The sequence below is a fragment of the Mus caroli genome, unplaced genomic scaffold, assembly GCF_978045245.1.
Source record: "Mus caroli unplaced genomic scaffold, Mus_caroli_1 scaffold_18, whole genome shotgun sequence".
Classification (NCBI taxonomy): Eukaryota; Metazoa; Chordata; class Mammalia; order Rodentia; family Muridae; genus Mus; species Mus caroli.
Window position 1 is genome coordinate 40,890,155 of NW_028227273.1, and position 12,334 is coordinate 40,902,488.

The following is a 12,334-nucleotide window of genomic DNA, read 5'->3' on the forward strand; positions in this document are numbered from 1 at the left end:
TTGGGGAAATGCCTCCATAAGATTCAATTGTAAGGCATTTTCTCAACTAGTGAACAAGGATGGGAGGGTCCATTGTGGCTGGTGCCATCTCTGGGCTGGTAGTCCTGGGTTCTATAAGAAAGCAGGCCGAGCAAGCCCGGGAAAGCAAGCCAGTAAATAACATCCCTCCGTGGCCTCTGCATCAGCTCTTGCTTCCTGACCTGCTTGAGTTCCAGTCCTGACTTCCATTGCTCATGAACAGCAATGTGGAAGTGTAAGCTGAATAAATCCTTACCTCTCCAACTTGCTTCTTGGTCATGATGTTTGTGCAGGAATACAAACCCTGACTAAGACACCCTCCAATCCACATATTATGAGTCTAAGAAGGCAAGATATTTGTTGCTAATGTACAAGACTACTAAGCAAGTCTTACAGATAACTAAGACCACTGGGCACCTCATTGAGAACCCTGCGTGAGGTTAGACTCATCCAATCTGGGATATTGACACCAGGAGTGGACCACTTTGTATAAGACTCTACCCCTTGTTAGGACAGCTGCTGTGCACATGTCTGCCACCTGCCTTCCACCCTTGTGCCTTTCTTCTACTCCATAGCTGTTGCTTCAGCTTCAGGTTCTATGCATAACCTAGAGTGAATATGACTCTGAATCATGACTCATAACACTTTCAGGATTTTCAACGTATTACTGAGACCTAACCACTTAATGCTTACTAGATTTGGAAGAAATAATTCTGGTTGGCCCAGATGGTTCAATTTTAAGTGGACAATGCTATAATTTTAAGTTAGTACACACATTAACTGTTAGAAAAATCAATACTGTTGGACAATTTCACACGGATCCTCAGTAAATCCACCTCCCAAGAAGATAGGCACAGAATGAAACCCATCCCACTGTCTCATTAACATATGCATTTTTTTTTTCCACAGCAGTGCTACCTGGACTGGTGTTTACACAGTGCTCCAAAACATCTTTTCTTTGACCCTTCAGCACCTGAGTTAATTCATTTCATTGCCTTTGCAATATACCAAGTATCCCAGGCCCTGAAATGAATCAAACACTTCTACCACTTTTCTCTCTTAATCTCTGGTGAGGATTTGACAAGTAGCCATTTTCCCAGCCTATCCATGTCCAGCATTCTCTGCATACACTTGTGTTTTCTTCTTTGCTTACTTGTTTTGGCCCATAAAAACACAAATATAAATACCATGACAGAAATCTGTTCACTATAACACAAACTGTGGTTACATTAAACACTTTTGCTTATTTGAATATGAGCCATCCCTCTAGGGCAAGAAACACAGATAAGAAACACATAGGTGTTCCATTGAGTATCTCTCTGTCTAAAATTACTTTAATCAGTTCTTGTTGAAAAAATAGAATCTCATTCCAATGATATAATCTACAAAAACAAATCCCAGAAATGAATTAATCAGCTCCATAAATTTTATAAACAAATAAAAGTATGTGATCAACACCCTAAATCAAAGAAGCAAAGAATTCCTTTACCATGGGCAATATCTCTTCCTACAGAGAAAAAGGTTCTCATTTTCTCACTCTAGGTATGTTTGGCTTGTTCTCAGATGGCATATACTGGGAATATCACAGTATATGTTTTCTTATGTCCCAAATCTCTGGCCAGTATAACATCTTAAGATCTCCTGGTATGGCTATATGTCAATTATTCATTCATTTTTATGACTTTGATTATCCAGTATATGTATGTACCACAGTAGAGCCAGGATTGTTGTTCACACTGAATTAATTGATGACTTGATTTAGAAGCTTGTGTCCCTTCACAAAAACAACTAGGGCCTCTTCTAAGACAGGAGAGGTAAGGTGATAAGGAATTGAGCTCCCGTCAGGATAGCTCCAGTGTGGCCACTCCACACTCTAGTAAGGGACACAAAGACTGTCAATCAGAGACTGATGCTCCTGTCTGGGCTTTGTCTTTTAGGAACTGTGGGTGATTGGAAAAAGCACTTTACTGTGGCCCAGAATGAGAGGTTTGATGAAATCTATAAGCAAAAGATGGGCAGAACCTCTCTGAACTTCTGCATGGAACTCTGATCAAGATGTGAAGACACCAAGAACAGCAGTCTGTCTGCAAGCCTCAATCCAGCCAAAGGAAGCCCTGAAAGCAAACTGTAAAGGCCAAGGATTGTGTCTCTGACTCTGTGATTACTAACATCACATTACAACTCATAAGAGCAGATCATGTCCAATGTATACTTTGTCCACTATTCAGTATAAATCAGTAAGACAGTTTAGTCAGCTAATCAATCGATCAAACAAACAACTTTGAATAGTATAAATTTTATGTTGGCATTCTTCTAGAAGGTATAGCCTGGAATCTATCTCTGAAATAACTACCTCAAGAGCAAACACACAAATAATAGAGATCGTCTAAATGAAAGTACATGAAATCCTAATAACTTTTCTGCTTAATCTGTTTTTCCTGGTTACAATGGAAAGAATTAGTTTGGGGACAACAATATGTTCATGGGAACAGGTTCTACCTGGTAGGAGGAAAGTGAGGGAAGGACTCCAAGGAGATGTCAGAAATAAAATTGTTAGTAAAGGAAAGCCTAGTTCTGGGTTATAAAAGAAACAGAAGGAAGGCATGAGGGTGGCCTTTGGAAGCACAAATTGTACCCAGACAAAGGGAGAATGGAGGCTTGGTGCTCGGCTTGGAGCCCATTGAGTTGAGATCTCTTGTCATCTCTTCTAAGGAGAAGCTTGTTCTTTTGCCCACTTTAGCTGAGTTCATGTTGTTTCCCTAATTTCATCTCAGTCCTTTTATCCTTCGTGTAGAGACAGGCCATTGATTTGTTTGAGTTAATTTTATATCCAGCTACTGCACTGAAGCTGTTTATCGGGTTTAGGAGTTCTTTGGTGGAATTTTGGGGGTCACTAATATATACTATCATAACATCTGCAAATAGTGATATTTTGACTTCTTCCTTTCCAATTTGTGTCCCTTTGACTCCTTTTGTTGTCAAATTGCTCTGGCTAGGACTTCAAGTACTATATTGAATAGGTAGGGAGAAAGTGGGCAGCCTTGTCTAGTCCCTGATTTTAGTGGGATTGCTCTGAGTTTCCCTCCATTTAGTTTGATGTTGCCTTCTGGTTTGCTGTAGATTGCTTCAATTATGTTTAGATATGGACCTTGAACTCCTGATCTTTCCAAGACTTTTATCATAAAGGAATATTAGATTTTGTCAAATACTTTCTCAGCATCTAATGTGGGTTTTGTCTTTGAGTTTGTTTATATAGTGGATTACCATCCCTGCATCCCTGAGATGAAGCCTACTTGGTCATGATGGATGATCATTGGATGTGTTCTTGGATTTGGCTTGCGAGGATTTTATTGAGTATTTTTGAATCAATATTCATACGGGAAATTGGTCTGAAGTTCTCTTTCTTTGTTGGATCTTTGTGAGGTTTAGGTATCAGAGTAATTGTGGCTTGATAGAATGAATTGGAGGTAGAGTAGAGTACCTTCTGTTTCTATTTTGTGGAATAGTTTGAGAAGAGTTGGAATTAGGTCTTCTTTGAAGGTCTCATAGAATTCTGCATTAAACCCATCTAGTCCTGGGCTTCTTTTGGTGGGGAGACTATTAATTACTGCTTCTATTTCTTTAGGGGAAATGGGACTGTTTAGATCGTTAATCTGATCCTGATTTAACTTTGGTACCTGGTATTTGTCTAGGAAGTTGTCCATTTCATCTGGGTTTTCTAGTTTTGTTGAGTATAGCCTTTTGTAGTAGGGCCTGATGATGTTTTTTTATTTCCTCAGTTTCTGTTGTTATGTCTCCTTTTTCATCTTTGATTTTGTTAGTTAAGATACTGTCCCTGTGCCCTCTAGTTAGTCTGGCTAAGGGTTTATCAATCTTGTTGATTTTCTCAAAGAACCAGTTCCTGGTTTGGTTGATTCTTTGAATAGTTCTTTTTGTTTCCCTTTGGTTGACTTCAGCCCTGAGTTTGATTATTTCCTGCCATCTACTCCTCTTGGGTGACTTTGCTTCCTTTAGTTCTAGAGCTTTTAGGTGTCCTGTCAGGCTGCTAGTGTATGCTCTCTCTAGTTTCTTTTTGGAGGCACTCAGGGCTATAAGTTTTTCTCTTAAGACTGTGTTCATTGTGTCCTATAAGTTTGGGTATGTTGTGGCTTCATTTTCATTAAACTCTAAAAGTGTTTAATTTCTTTCTTTATTTCAACCTTGACCAAGCTATCATTGAGAAGAGTGTTGTTCAGTTTCCACATGAATGTTGAATGTTGGCTTTCTATTATTTATGTTGTTATTGAAGATCAACCTTAGGCTGTGGTGATCAGATAGGATGCATGGGATAATTTCAATATTTTTGTATCTGTGGAGGCCTTTTTTGTGACCAATTCTATGGTCAATTTTTGAAGAGGTACCATGTTGCGCTGAGAAGAAGGTATATCCTTTTATTTTAGGATAAAGTTTTCTGTAGGTATCTATTAAATCCATTTGTTTCATAACTTCAGTTAGTGTCCATGTGTCTCTATTTAGTTTCTGTTTCCAGGATCTGTCCATTGGTGAGAGTGGGGTGTTGAAGTCTCGCACTATTATTGTGTGAGATGCAATGTGTGCTTTGAGCTTTACTAAAGTTTCTTTAATGAATGTGGCTGCCCTTGTATTTGGAGCATAGATATTCACAATTGAGAGTTCATCTTGGTAGATTTTACCTTTGATGAGTATGAAGTGCCCCTCCTTGTCTTTTTTGATAACTCTGAGCTGGAAGTCAATTTTATTCGATAATAGAATGACTACTAGAGTTTGTTTCTTCGGACCATTTGCTTGGATTTTTTTCCAGCCTTTTGCTCTGAGGTAGTGTCTGTCCTTTTCCTTGAGATGGGTTTCCTGTAAACAACATAATGTTGGGTCCTGGTTGTGTAGCCATTATACTAGTCTATGTCTTTTTATTGAGGAATCGAGTCCATTGATGTTAAGAGAAATTAAAGAAAAGTAATTGTTGCTTCCTGTTGTTTTTGTTGTTAAAGTTGGGATTGTGTTCTTGTGGCTGTCTTCTTTTAGGTTTAAGGATTACTTTCTTGCTTGTTCTAGGGTGTAGTTTCCGTCCTTGTGTTGGTGTTTTCCCTTTATTATCCTTTGAAGGGCTAGATTCATGGAAAGATATTGTGTGAATTTGGTTTTATCATGGAATACTTTAATCTCTCCATTGATGGTAATTGGGAGTCTCACTGGGTATAGTAGCCTGGGCTGGCATTTGTGTTCTCTTAGGGTCTGCATAACATCTGTTCAGGATCTTCTGGCTTTCATAGTCTCTGGTGAGAAGTCTGGAATAATTCTAATAGGCCTGCCTTTATATGTTACTTGACCTTTTTCCCTTTCTGCTTTTATTATTCTATCTTTATTCAGTGCATTTGTTGTTCTGAATATTATGTGTCTGGAGGAATTTCTTTTCTGGTCTAGTCTATTTGGAGTTCTGTAGGCTTCTTATATATTCCTGAGCATCTCTTTCTTTAGGTTTGGTAAGTTTTCTTCTATAATTTTGTTGAAGATATTTGCTGGCCCTTTAAGTTAAAATCTTCATTCTCATCTACTCCTATTATCTGTAGGTTTGGTCTTCTCATTGTGTCCTGGATTTCCTGGATGTTTTGAGTTAGGATCTTTTTGCATTTTCCATTTTCTTTGATTGTTGTGTCCATGTTCTCTATGGAATCTTCTACACCTGAGATTCTTTCTTCCATCTCTTGTATTCTGTTGCTGATGCTCACATCTATGGTTCCAGATTTCTTTCCTAGGTTTTCTATCTCCAGCGTTGTCTCATTTTGGGTTTTCTTTATTGTTTCTACTTCCCTTTTTAGGTCTTATATGGTTTTGTTCAATTACATCACCTGTTTGGTTGTGTTTTCCTGTTTTTCTTTAAGGACTTCTACCTCTTTAGCAGTGTTCTCCTGTATTTCTTTAAGTGAATTATTAAAGCCCTTCTTGATGTCCTATACCAGCATCATTAGATATGATTTTAAGCCCGAGTCTTGCTTTTCGGGTATTTCGGGGTATCCAGGACTGGCTGAGGTGGGAGTGCTGGGTTCTGATGATGGTGAGTGGTCTTGGTTTCTGTTAGTAAGATTCTTACGCTTGCCTTTCGCCATCTGGCAGTCTCTGGAGTTAGTTGTTATAGTTGTCTCTGGTTGGAGTGTGCTCCTCCTGTGATTCTGTTAGCCTCTGTCAGCAGACCTGGGAGTCTAGCTCTCTCCTGAGTCTCAGTGGTCAGAGTACTCTCTGCAGGCAAGCTCTCCTTTTTCAGGGAAGGTGCACAGATATCTGGCGTTCAGACCTGCCTCCTGGCTGAAGATGAAGGTCCAAAAAAGGGCCTGTCCCAGAAGATGTGTTGCCTCTGCAGTCTGCATGCGCACCTGCACAGACTGGTCTCTGAAGGACATGGGACACAAGAAGCTCTCTCACCTGCTCTGGTGGTCAGAGCCCTCCCAGGCAGACACCTTTCCTCTGTCAGGGAAAGGAGCCCAAAACAGGGTCTGTCCCAGAAGCTGTGTCGCTTTTGTAGTCCCCACTCTCACCTGTGCAGACTAATCTCTGAGGTATCTGGGACCCAAGATGGCTCCCTCACCTGCTCTGAAAGAGCCCTCCCTGGTGGACACCTCTCCTCTGGTGGGGAAGGTGCCTGGATGTCTGGAGCCCGAAATGGGGTCTGTCCCAGAAGCTGCTTCTGCCTCTCGCAGAAGCTGTGTTGCTTCTCAGTCCACTCGCTCACCCTTTGCAGTCCATGAGCTGACCTGCGCAGACTGGTCTCTGAGGGACCCAGGCCTCAGGTTTTTTTTTTAATTGGGTATTTATTTCATTTACATTTCCAATGCTATCCCAAAAGTCCCCCACATGCTCCCCCCCCCACTCTCCCACCCACCAACTTCCACTTCTTGGCCCTGGTGTTCCCCTGTACTGAGGCATATAAAGTTTGCACGACCAATGGGCCTCTCTTTCCACTGATGGCCAACTAGCCATTTTCTGATTCATATGCAGCTAAAGACACGAGCTCCAGGGGGGTACTGGTTAGTTCATGTTGTTGTTCCACCTATAGGATTGCAGATCCCTTTAGCTCCTTAGGTACTTTCTCTAGCTCCTCCATTGGGGGCCCTGTGATCCATCCAATAGCTTACTGTGAGCATCCACTTCTGTGTTTGCTAGGCCCCAGCATAGTCTCACAAGAGACAACTCTATCTGGGTCCTTTCACCAAAATCTTGCTAGTGTATACAATGGTGTCAGCGTCTGGAAGCTGATTATGGGATGGATCCCTGGATATGGCAGTCTCTGGATGATCCATTCTTTCGTCACAGCTCCAAACTTTGTCTCTGTAACTCCTTCCATGGGTGTTTTGTTCCCAATTCTAAGAAGGGGCAAAGTGTCAACACTTTGGTCTTCATTCTTCTTGAGTTTCATGCGTTTAGCAAATTGTATCTTATATCTTGGGTATCCTAAGTTTCTGGGCTATATATCCACTTATTGAACAATGTTGGCATTTAGTCTAGGCTCCACCCCACAGTTACCTGGCAATAGCCAGGTATGCCGGACTCACTATAAAAGGGGCTGCTTGCCCCTTCCTCTCTTTCTCTCCCTCTCTTTCTCCCTTGCTCTTGCTCCTGCTCCTTACTCCCTCTCTCCCCATTCTCCTTCTCTCCACATGCTCATGGCTGGCCTCCACCCCCCCCCCTCTCTCTCTCTCTGCTTCTCTTTGTCTCTACTCTCTCAGTTCCCCTCCCCGTGCCCTGAACAAACTCTGTTCTATACTATACCTTCTCTGGCTGGTACCTCTGGGGGAAAGGATGCCCTCAGCATGGGCCCCTGGAGGAATCCCCTTCCCCCACACCTACAACATATCCTACAAACATATTCATTCTCTAATTTTATAAAACACAACAAACATAATAAAACAACAACCACTAAAGCACACCAGTTTGTTTCAAAACTGGTACAAGAGACTAAGGTACATATTTTACATATCAAAGCATACCTGACCTCCAGGTTCTTCCAAAGTCCCTAAGTCCTTATCTGGCATACCTTTCCCCAACCCTAAAATGTCTAGCCTAGAGGCTGGGCTGACCTTCCCTCAGAGGCTCCTACCTATATAATCCAGACATTTTTTCCTCTCCCCCTCCCCCTCCCCCTCCTCCTCCCTCCTTCTCTTCGTTCTCTGTGTCCATGCCCTTTCTTTTTCTCTATCCCCCTCCCCATGATAACTCCCCTGGTCTCAATTCTTGGGGCCAGTGAACTCACCCAAGGGCAGCTTGCCAATAAACATGCCTATAATAGAATATAGTCTGGCTTTAACTGGCTCATTTCACCAGTGGAAAAAATATCCTATCCACACCAACCTCAAAAGTAAAAAAGATTATATGCTTGGCTCCAGGGTTGCATAAGCAGTTCCCTATAGAGAGGTTTCCCTACACTTCTCCTAGCTGTGCCAAGGTCCAAGTCTGTCAAAGAGCTACTAGAGCCTGGATGGGTATGCCATGTTGGAGGGAGCAGGAACATGGAAGAAGAGAGATTACACTGTCCTGCTAGATCCCCTGGTGATGCTGGGTGGCTAACAGGTTAAGAGTAGATGGGCTAACCCACACATACATACAGAAACTATGCAGATGAACTCACATGCAGAACACACACACATACACACAAACCTCTCCACAGACAAACTTCCACACCTCTAAGTATGAGGTTCTGCTAGGTAATCCTCAACCTATATCCAAATCCACACAGAGAGAGGTGGAGGAGTTTTTCTCAGAGATAAAGCTCCAAACATTGCTAGGTGTCTTGCTAGGTGTTCCCTACTTAAACACAACTACCTCAAACACACACACACACACACACACACTGACAAGCATGCAAGCTCATACAGAAATATGTGGCAGGCCTTGCTAGGTATCCCTTCCCATATGTCCAAAACCCAACACACTGAGCTAGGTCTCAGGTTCTTCTAGGTACCACCTCTGCTATTGCCAATATCCTCCATTCATACATACATACAAACACACACACATACACTACAGATCTAGATGCCAAGAACTGGTAGATTTCTCACTCCGTTACAACCAAAACCCTCCACACAGAGCTAGGTGTCACTTCCTGCAAGATAACCCCACCCTAAAGCCAATGCAAGCCTGTACATGGATAGGTATTATGCCCTGCTCAGAATCTTCTCTCCTACAGACAGTGCCATATATACACCATGGATGGTCTTAGGCCATATGAAGTGTTTCCAACTTGACTAGGTATCATTTCCTGAATGTCATTTCCTCATACAGCTTAAATACACATATAGGGGTAGGTGACAAGACATCCCCTACACTGAAAGCCACATGGTAACTTCTCTCAAAGATACAGTCAAATCTGGAGCATATACTCCTGAATATGCACAAAGAACTAGGTATCAAGGCCTCCTTGATGCTCCTTTCCTACAGCCAAAGCACCAACTCTCCTCTCTCTCTCTCTCTCTCTCTCTCTCTCTCTCTCTCTCTCTCTCTCTCTCTCTCTCTCTCTCTCTCTCTCTCTCCCTCTCTCCCCCAGATCACTAGGTATCATCATCTGCAAGGTGCCCCCTCTCCTGCAGACAAAGCCCGCACATACACAACTAGGCATCAAGACCAGCTAGGTATTCCCTGCCCGTTTTACACAAAATGTCCCCATACACGGTGTTGTGCTTTGAATAGCACATGAGAAGTGGCATTATTAGGAGGTGAGGCCTTGTTGGAGTAGGTGTGGTCTTGTGGGGGTGAGCTTTGAGGTCCTATGTTCAAGCTTCAAGTGTGAAGAAAGTCTCCTGGCTGCCTTCAGATAAAGATGTAAAACTCTTGGTTCCTCCAGTCCAAGTCTGCTTGCATGATGCCGTGCTTCCCACCATGATAATAATCGACCGAACCTTGAAAACTCTAAACCAGCCCAACTAAATGTTTCCCTTAATGAGAGTTGCCTTGATCATGATGTCTTTTCAAAAAAAAAAAAAAATGGAACCCAAACTCACAAACCAAATCCAGGAACACAGCAAAGACATCATCCACCAAGACCAAGTACCCCAGGAATTCAGGGATGGTTCAATACATGAAAATCAATCAAGGAATGGTGCCGGTCTGACTAGATGTTTGCATGTAGAAGAATGTAAATAAAACCATATCTACCAACCTGAACAAAACTCAAAATCCAAATGGATCAAAGACTTCAACATAAATGACAGTTAGGGTTTCAATGTAATCCACCATATAAATAAACTGAAAGAAAAAAAAGTCTAGGGTGATAACCCTAGACACTGAAAAAGCCGCTGATGAAATCCAACACCCCTTGATGTTAAAGGAATTAAAGAATTCAGGCATACAGGGAACATATCATAATTGTATTCATCAGAACATACAGCAAGCCAATAGCCAATATCAAATTAAATGGAGAGAAGCTTACATCATTTCCACTAAAATTAGGGACAAGACAAGGCTGCCCACTCTCTCCATATCTATTCAATACAATACCTGAAGTTCTAGCAAGAGCAATAAGATAACTAAAGGAGATCAAGGGGATAAAGATAAGAAAGGAAGAAGTCAAAGTATAGCTATTTGCAAATGATAGCATATTTATATAAGCTACCCAGAAAATTCTATCAGAGAACCCCTACAGCTGATAAACACCTTCAACAAAGTGCCTGGGTACAATATGAACTCAATAAAATCAGTAGCCATCCTTTATACAAATAATAAAGGGGCTGAGAAAGAGATTAGGTAAACAACACCCTTTACAATAGCCATGGATGATGTAAAATATCTTGGTGTAACTCTCACCAAGCAAGTGAAAGATCTGTATAACAAGAACTTAAAGTTCCTGAAGAAAGAAATTTAAGAAGATATCAGAAGATGGAAAGATCTCCCATGATCTTGGAGAGGTGGGATGAACATACTAAAGATGGCCATCTTACCAAAAGCAATCTATAGATTCAATGGAATTTTCACCAAAATTCTGAGACAATTTTCTATAGACCTTGAAAGACCAATTCTCAACTACATATGGAGAAAGAAAAAAAAAAAAAAAAACAGAATGGCCAAAACAATCCTGGACAAGAAAAGAACTTCAGATGAATCACCATCCTAACCTTAAGCTATACTACAGAGCAATAGTGATAAAAATAAAAAACAATACAAAAAAAAAAAACCCTGCATGGTATTGATACAGGAATAGCCACATTGACCAATGGATTTGAATTTAAGATCCAGAAATAAACCCACACACTTATGGACACTTCGTTTTTGATGAAGAAGCTAAAGCCATACAATAGGAAATTAAAAGCATATTCAACAAATGGTGCTAGACTAACTGGATGTCTACATGCAGAAGGATAAAATACACCCACTTTTACCACTATGCAAAAACTCAAGTCCAAGTGAATCAAGGACCTCAACATAAAACCAGATACACTAAATCTCATAGAAGAGAAAATAGGAAATACCCTTGAATGCATTGGTACAGGAGACAGTTTAACCAACAGAACACCAATAGCTCAAACTCTACAATCAACAATTGACTTCATGAAACTATAAAGCTTTTGAAAAGCAAAAAAAAAAAAAAAAAAAAAAAAAAAAACATTATCAATACGACAAATCAGCAGCCTACAAATTGGGAAAGTATCTTCACCAACTCTACATCTGACAGAGAGCTAATATCCAAAATTTACAAAGAACTCAAGAAGATAGACACCAACAACCCATATAATCCAATTAAAAAATTTGGTACAGAGCTAACCAGAGATTCTCAACAAAGGACTCTCCAATGGCCAAGAAGCACTTAAAGAAATATTCAAGGTCTTTAGTTATCAAGGAAATGAAAATCAAAATGACTCTGAGATCCTACTTTACACGCATCAGAATGGATAAGATCGAAAACTCAAAGAACAGTACATGCTGGAGAGAATGTGGAACAAAGGGAGCACTCCTCCATTGCTGGTGGGAGTTTTCAGTTTTGTACAACCACTCTGAAAATCAATTTGATGGTTTCTCAGAAAATTGTGGGGTTTTCTGTCAGCTATACCACTCCTAGGCATACACCCAAATGATGCTCCACTATCCCACAAGAATGCTTGCTCAACTATATGTTCATAGCAACTTTCTTTATAATACCAAGAAACTGGAAACAACCTAGACTTCCCTCAACTGAAGAATGAATAAAGAAAATGTGGTTCACTTACACAATGGAATAGAATTCTGGTATTAAAAGCAAGGAAATTATGGATTTTGCAGGCAAATGGAAGGAACTAGAAAAAAATCATCCTGAGTGAGGCAACCCATACCAAAAGAACAT